The sequence below is a fragment of the Pipra filicauda genome, unplaced genomic scaffold (genome assembly GCF_003945595.2).
Source record: "Pipra filicauda isolate LSUMZ 115617 unplaced genomic scaffold, ASM394559v2 scaffold171_size1565689_pilon, whole genome shotgun sequence".
Taxonomy (NCBI): Eukaryota; Metazoa; Chordata; class Aves; order Passeriformes; family Pipridae; genus Pipra; species Pipra filicauda.
The window spans coordinates 59,910-68,254 of NW_024104229.1; the positions used below are offsets into that span (position 1 = coordinate 59,910).

At 40.3% G+C, this 8,345-nt stretch overlaps 1 long non-coding RNA gene across 1 annotated transcript in view; it reads left to right on the plus strand.

Annotated features, from left to right (window-relative positions):
- The window catches only part of LOC120322945, a 32,827-nt gene extending 25,870 nt beyond the window's left edge, over positions 1 to 6,957 (plus strand). The window contains exons 2-3 of the long non-coding RNA XR_005562936.1: positions 4,128 to 4,205; positions 6,875 to 6,957. This is a non-coding gene — a long non-coding RNA (uncharacterized LOC120322945). The remainder of the gene's footprint in view (positions 1 to 4,127; positions 4,206 to 6,874) is intronic.
- Positions 6,958 to 8,345: the final 1,388 nt, after the last annotated feature.

Below are 8,345 nucleotides of genomic sequence, written 5' to 3' on the forward strand. Positions count from 1 at the left end.
TCCACAGCATTTCTGGGCAACTGTTCCAGTTTCTTACCACCTTCATTGTAAAAAATCCATTCCTTCCATCTGATCTGAAGCAACCCTCTTTCAGTTTGAAACTCTTATGCTGGGGCCTGGTAAAAAGTATCTCTCTGTCATTTTGATAAGCCCCCTTTAGGTACTGTAAGGTGCTATAAGGTCTCCACAGAGCCTTCCCTTCTCCAGGCTAAACAACCCCAACCCTGTCAGCCTTTCTTACTAGGAGAGGTGCTCAAGCCCCCTGATCCTCTTCATGGCCCTCCTCTGGAGTTGCTCCAAACAGGTCCATGTCTCTCTTGTGCTGGGGACCTCAGAACTGCAATACTGTAAACAGGGGCTTACAAGGTGTAGTAGATGGGGAGAATTACCTCTCTTGACCTGCTGGTCATGCTTCTTTATGCAGCTTTTTTCAGCTCCTCCTTATGTGACAACAGTCCAAGACCATACTTCCCTTTATCATCTCTCACAGTGCTGAAAAAGCGTGACAGCAAAATAAGAACAAGAGAAGTTTCAGGGCTGTTTTTCTTTTGCTTTCAAGCTTCTTCCAGAAAACTCCATTGTCACTTTTTAAGTAGATTTCTAAGTGTTATAAAAACAAAAGTGGGGATATTAAATCTTTACCAATTACTTCTAGAAAAATAACAATGTTATTTTTATAGCAGTCATGACAAACACATGGTGCATTTCAGCACAAAATGTGTTCCTGCTGCAAGCACCTGTCAGCTTTCACAGAGAATCTCAACATGGGGACTATGTATGTTTTTACAAAAGATGTTAAGGCAGTTTTAGGCTCTAATGATTAAACAGATTTATCACAGAATCATAGAATGATTTGGGTTGGAAGGGATCTTAAAGATTATTTCATTCCAATCCACTTCCATGGGCAGGGACAGGGATTCCTTATGCTAGACCAGGTTGCCCAGAGCTCCTTCCAACTAGCCTTGAACACTTCCAGGGATGGGGCAGCCACAGCTTCTCTGGGCAACCTGTGCCAGGGCCTCATCACCCTCACAGTAAAGAATTTGTCTTCTCAAAAATTCTTTTAACCACTATATAAATCCTCTGAGGCAAACTATACCAGCCACAGAGCAGAGACAATGATTGCTAACAAGACAAAACACAAAAGTAACATTTACTTTTTTTCTGAATAGCATTGTGAAATTTAAGGAAATTCTTACTTCAGAAGGTTGAAGATAATGTACTGAGTATTGGTTATAATCAGAGCCTCACGGTAATCAGGGTGTTTATTAGGACGTGCTAAACAAACCAAGCTCAAGCCCATGAAGACAAATACCCGTGTATTTATAATACAAAATAAGAATGTTGCCATCAGATGACTTGTAAGGAAAAAAAATTAAAGAAACAAGTGCATGTAGGATAAAATAAGTAAAGAGTCTATTGCTTTAAAACTCACTGGATCACATGCACTAATGATATAGCTTTATTAAGATCAATTGAGTCATATGAATGGAGTGGTTAATTGAACAGAAATTATGAGGGAAAATTAGATCTCTTTTTTTTAAAAAAAAGGAAAAAGCAGGCTATCCTAAGGAAACAATGAACAGAATAAAGAGTTTAGGAGTACAGAAAGCTTATTAATTCATTTTTATTGAATGAATAGGGAAACATTATTTGTGGAAGTTGGTCATGATACAACCTGCTTGTTTATGCTTCACAAACCCACAGGATCCTTAATGAGCTCTCATTAGGCAGCTTCTCCACTCCAATGAACTCCATGAGCAGAGAAACAGAGGTAGTTGCTTGCAGTCTAACTGCACTGAAGCTACTCAGCTAGAAACCACCCTCCTATCGTAAAAAATTATAACCCATAATGAATCACTTCAGTAATATGATAATGAGTTACTGATCATGAGTTGCATCATAACAATTCTATGCACAACATCAGAAAACTTAAGTCATGAGAAAATTAAGTAGAAAAAGTGGAAGAGATAGGAGCTAAGCAGCTACTCGGACTCACTTCCCTTTCCTAAAGCAACCCTAAACAGCTTTGTGAATGCTGGAAAGAAGTAGCATAAAAAAGCTGTTGTATGACTCATCATTGTGTGATGCTCATCACAAGTGTGAACAATTTCTTAATAAGCAGTGAGAAAGCAAAGCAATACTAGCAAGAATCTGACATATGCACCAAGCATAAAATTTCTGTACCTTGCGTGGCATGCAATTCAGCAGAACAAACAGATTCTGATGCACACAGTCCTTAAATCTGTTATGTCTCAACCCATCTGCTACCTTACATGGGGGCCTGAGATATTTGTCTTCTTCCTTCAGCACACTGGTTACTCACATAGATGGTAGGACACATGGCAAGCAGGAGGCTCCTCTCAGCTGTTTCATCCCTGTCCTGCACACAGAAGTCAGATTATTATGAACCCTGTGATCCAAATCTTGAGCAATGGGATGATAAGGGCAAGCTGGGAAAATCATGTTGCACAGGTGGTTGCATCATTCCAGACCTCCCCTCTTCAATTCCTAAACTATTAATATTAAACATTTATAAGTGTGTAACAAATGAAATTGTTATTTGCAAAGCCTTTTTTCAGCTACGCAATTTAATACATTGATGAATTAGCAAACAGAGGGAAACAGAAAATAAATTAGAACATCATACTTCTGTTTACATTAAATGGTCACTTGTATTAATGTTTATAGCTGGTTTATCAAAGGGCAACATCCTATGATTCATTATTCATCAATATTAATGAACTTATTGTCCTTTAATTTTGATAAAGATTTTTGCTCACAATGTAACTCCAGTACAATTTTTGAAGGATGTTTTGAGAGCGTCAAGGAGCTGAAACTGGAGACTACCACTGACAAGGGAATAGCACGTTACAGAGAAGACATGTCCCTGTGTTCGTAAATAAAAACACAGGTAAATACCAATAGAAGTTGTTTTATTTACTGTCATTAAATCAACAATAAATGCACCTCCTGAAACCCACACTTCAGTAAACACTCACAGAAGGCACTGGACAACCACTGGCAGACCTGGATGTGTAGTGGCTGCAGGCCTGGTAGGAAAGGCGGATGCTGCTAATACCCTTTGTTCTATAAAATATCAAAGCTCTCATTCTGCCAGGGCCTGTTCAGTCTACTTACTTCAAGAGAATGGTCTGATTCCCAGGGTAATGGCTGTCATTCATGGGGGAATAAAGGAAAAGAAACCTTCATTCATGGGGATTTTCAAGACCTGCCAGCAGAAAGCCCTGAGAAACCTGGCCCGATCCCAGAGCTGGTCCTGCTTTGAGCACAGGGTTGGACCAGAGACCTCCTGGGGGCCCTTCTAACCCAAAGAATTCCATGAGAAAGGAGACAGGAACAAGGAGTCATAGGAACAAGGAGCCATAACTCTTACCCCTTTACATAGCAGTGACAAATCTGAGAAAGTAAACAATATGAGTACCTGTATGTCCCATACAGTCATCTCGCAGAAAATGAGGAGGGACCCATGTTCCAGAGTACATCACCAAGGACTTTCCACACAGCAGTCAAAACTTGCAACAGAATGCAGAAAAACTTTTCCTGAGGGATGTTTTTAAAGAGAAAACAATCCTTGATCTATTCTTGCAAGGAAATAAAGATTCTAGCTGGAGGAAGACGTGGAGCGACAAGTAAATTCCAGAGCCCTAAAGAAGCAGAACTTGTGTCATACCCTTATCCTAATTTTCTTTAAGATTATATTCAGACAAAATACAGACTGAGGAGCTGTATCATTTTCGGGTCCCTTCCATGGTACCCAGCTCTTCCTACTGCAGCATGTGAGAAGCCAGTAAATACCACTGCTCCACTGAGGCCAAGAGCCTAGAAATTCACTGGGGCATCATCCAGTTTGTGAGGACACTGTGGTCCCAGTGCTTGACATCAAAACAAACATCAAATAAACAATTAATTAAGTAAATAACCCTGTGGTCTTTCTTCTCACTTGCAAAACTCAGTTTTTTATGTAAAACACCATTTATGTCTAGTCTGCATAGGTGAATAGGAACAGGAGCCTTACAAACCCAATTTTAGGTCGCATAAAATAGGTTTTAGGTAACTAAATTGCATTCTGGAGTGCTAAACATTGTTATGTTTTTCTTATACAGGGGCTGCTTAATTGGATTCCCTGGACCACAGCAGCCCAGCTCTGGAGTCAGAGGTGACTCCTGTGAGAACATCAGAAGGTAAAGCAGGTTTTTGTATAATATGTAGTAACTCAGTGAGCTTTTTGGTGGAATGAGATATAAAAAGACCTATTTAACTGACTCACATGATGTCTGATAGCTGAAGCTAGAGAAATTCAGGCAAAAACACACATTTCACTGGATGAAGGGTATTTATTCTCTATCCAAGCAAATCTGTGAATCAATATTACATGCTTAGAAGGTATGTTCAGGCAGAAGGTAAAGATTTGATGCAAAGAACCATTTGGTAAAGTTATGGTTGGAGCTGTGCAAGATGGTAAATTATTCCAGTAATGGCTTCCAGGGCATTAGTCATTTTGCTCTCAGCAGTGTTACCACCACCAGTTCACTACCACTAAAACCTGTATGAAACGGAATTTCAACCAGAAAGTAATAATCAGGCCTTTTCTTCACAGACTGGTCTCTTTTTCAGAACCTAATCTGTGAAATAAATAGATCAAATCCCCTCTTGTTTGATCCTTTCTAAATCCTCTTTTCCTCATAAGGGGTCCATTCCCATTTTCTCTGTGAATATCCCCAAATAGCTCTCCTAGTCGAGAAGTACAAATATCCCTCCTCTGCTTCTTTTGTCTTTTTTTTTTTTTTTTTTTTTTTTTTTTTTTTTAGTAGGACTGTGTTCTGGCTGTTTAATTGAGATCCAGACTGCCTGCAGGCTGCCACCTTGTTCTATAAACATTTGTCTGGGCAGCCTCTCATTGTTCACAGCTTTGGGTAATTCCATCTCCATTAGTGCTTATTAAGCCACATACAGGAACCTTAAACACCATTGTATGGATTCTGTCTCTAAAATAGTCCTTAATCATATTTTGGCACTTTTTGTTTGCTTTGTGTTCTAAGATTAAATGCTGACTTTGGGACAGAATTCTGTCCATGTCTGTCCTGTTGTAGAGAATTTTGATTGTCTTGATAGTTTTGTAAAATAATCCCTGTGTAAGTACCAAAGATATCAGACTGTTTTGACTCAGGGCAAGGCCGTTGCTTCCTGAAAACTCTTCTATGCTTGCATGAGACATTATGACACTGGAGAAAAAGCCTTTAAAATTATCATAACACTGTGCCTTCTAGAAATCATTAATTTGTACTTAATTCCAAAGAACTTTGCCTGTTTGCCTCCATTTCCTATGGTAAAAATTGGAGATACTTGGTACAGACTTGCATATTCTGTTACAAAAGGCAGTCTGCAATGTTTCATTTCGTTCTTTTACATTCCCTCTTTCTTCGAGGGTACTTCTTGAAGTTCAGTTTTGTTTGAATATAGAAGAGTTGTAATTCCAACTCAGTGGCTATGATTCAAGTTTCCTATTTCATATATCATAAGGTAAATGCTAGAGACTTCATGGATAAGCTTTGGTTAAAAATGTTAATGTTACAGGCCCTGGGCAATGTGCAATTTTAGGATTGAAGACCACAGTAGAGCTTTCTCAGGATGTACATTTTCTTCAGTAGTGTTAGTGGTCTGAGGTGGCCCTAAGCCTTTCCATCTCCATTATCAGTTTATCACCATGTAAAATATACCTCTGCAACATGTTGCACGGCATTCCACTTCTAATGGAAAAAAAGGCTTTCTCTGGCACTGATCTCCAACCAGTTGCAATGGCACGCCTGAAAGGGCAGCCAACTTCAAGAGAGAACACAGGGCAAGGGAGGGCTCAAGCCTCTTAAAACTGCTTTGCCTCTAGAGAAAATGGTTTTAAAAGATGTGATTCAATCCAAATACTTCATGTATGGTGTCTCTAGTAATATGATTCAGCTGAAAACATTAAAAGTAGCAAGATAAAATTAGAGTTTAGAAATGTCCAGTTCAATAACGATGTTTACAGTAGATTCAATCCACCTCCTTTATCCCCATTTCTGTACACCAGCATAGATGCTGATTTAGTGAAGTAATTAAACCCTGCCTAATTTTAAACATGTGAGGAGTCCCATTGGGTTCAAAGAGATTATTCATATGCTTAAGTACATTGCTGAATCAGTGCTGAAATGAAAATAGTTACATAATTACAGGATTATATGAACATAGAGTTGCAAATGGGATGCTTAAAAGAGAAAGGCTAATTTACAGGATGATAGGAACATTTAATTGCAGTTTAGAGATGGAAGGAAATCCACAACCATAAATGATAATACAAAACACAGCATGTCTTTTACCATCACCGTGGCATCTTTAACTTGGAAAGCTTAAACTGAGAACCCAGGCAGGTGCAAATTTTCACATACAGCCTTTGTACATTCTCTTCTGTACTTGTACACTTCTAAATAAAAAGATCTGCTTTTCAGCATTCTTGGGTTTTTTCTCTAACCCAACACTAGTTCCACTGCACTGTAATATGAGGTCATAACTGAATTATTTCACAAGCCATTCCACTATCCCAGCTATAGGGTCAGACAACTCTGACAGACTACTGGGCTATACTGCCTTCTTTTTTTTTTTAAATCATCTATCACTGATTAAACCCAACACCTATGTCCATACTCACAGATTTTAGGGACTTAAGTTCCAGAGCTCAGTTCCAAATCTACCAACAGTACAAGGCAGCCCTGCCTTGCAAGTAGGGACTATATCTCATGTTGCCATAGTGGGTGATGTGGGTGTCTCCCACTTCCCACAGCACCCTTCTCTCACGGGTTTCCATTTTCTCTTCCTACAGGGAAGAACGAGTCACCCATGAACCACTGAGCTTTCTCTACTGCAGATGGCAACACGATGTGTTCAGACAAAACCTTCACAGAGACTGCTTTAGGTGTGCACCGCCTCCAGGAAGTGAGGGTAGATGCATCATCTGCCAACCCAATAAGTGGCCCTGTTTGCAATTTAGAGCCTTCAGGGATGGTCTAAAGATTAGAAAAGAAAACCTTTGTGTGCCTGCATCCCATTCCCCTCTGGTTTTCACATCCCTCAACTGTGCCTACAGAGAGGTTTCTCCCTCTCTTCTGTTTATAACCCACAAGCAGCTTCTGAAGGGAGAGATCTACAATTATATATGGAAAGCATGGCCCCAGCCTATCTCCTGAATCACCTCATGCTGCTCTCAGTCATAGCCAGTTAAGTCAGAGAGGCTGCATCAATGCCAGCCTACAATTTGAGCTCAGTTCTGCTGTTGTGCACACCCAGCTTCCTCAGCTGGTCTCTAGAGAGGAGGCCAGCAATGTCTAACAACATTAATGAGACTGGAGGCTGTGACTATATACAACAAGTTTGTAAGGCCCTGTTCCCATGGCTGTTTCCTTCCTCTTTAATTCCACACCACTGCATAACACTGACACCATTCTACCACATACAGCACTTTTTCAAGGGGTTCAAATGTGGACAAGCCACTTCTCTACTTTGCTGATCCATATCACTTGGAATAAACTTTGCTAATCTATGTCTGTGAGAGGGTAGAATAAGACAGTAAGCCCACAGAAAAATCTAGTGCATGAAGAGGAAGCAATTGGAACACTCTTTTGTTTGGTTAGCAGGCAGAACAAGTTTTGGGTGGGTTTATGAGAATACCTGATGCGTGACACTTACTTTTATTTGTTCTTCAATTCTATTGAGTGCGTGCTCTTAAAGAACACAGGGCTATCAAAGCAGCCCATGACAGTAAACACGAAACAACTTCACAGTAAAGGCTTAAACCCCATGTCAATAAGAAACATACTTGCAGAAAATCTTGATAGTGTTAAACTATATTATGCCTCACAAAACGGTTTCCCAAACATATAAACGTGCGGAAACACTAGCACAGATCACTGTGGCACAAAACCTGCATTATATGAGAAAACTGTTGTTTAAACATGTTTCAAAATGGCTTTTTGTGGTCTCCTTGCAAACACATGCTTCTTCTTCCCAACACCCCCCACGACAAGTGTTATCCCATGCAAGAATGTCCTGAGAAGATATCCTGAGGTGTTCTCATTGGCCCACTTTAACCCCTTCCTATTGGTTGTTAACCCCTTCCTGCAACCTGTAATGGGTTACTCTGTGAATCCTCCTAACCCTATAAATGTAACCCCCCCAACAATAAACTCCCTCTTGCCTCCGCTCCACGCCGGTGTGCTGTCTCTGTGCCGGCCATGGAACCATGTGGGTGGAAGGAGGGGAGGGCACCTCTCCCCTCCAGGCTCAGGGCCTGAAGA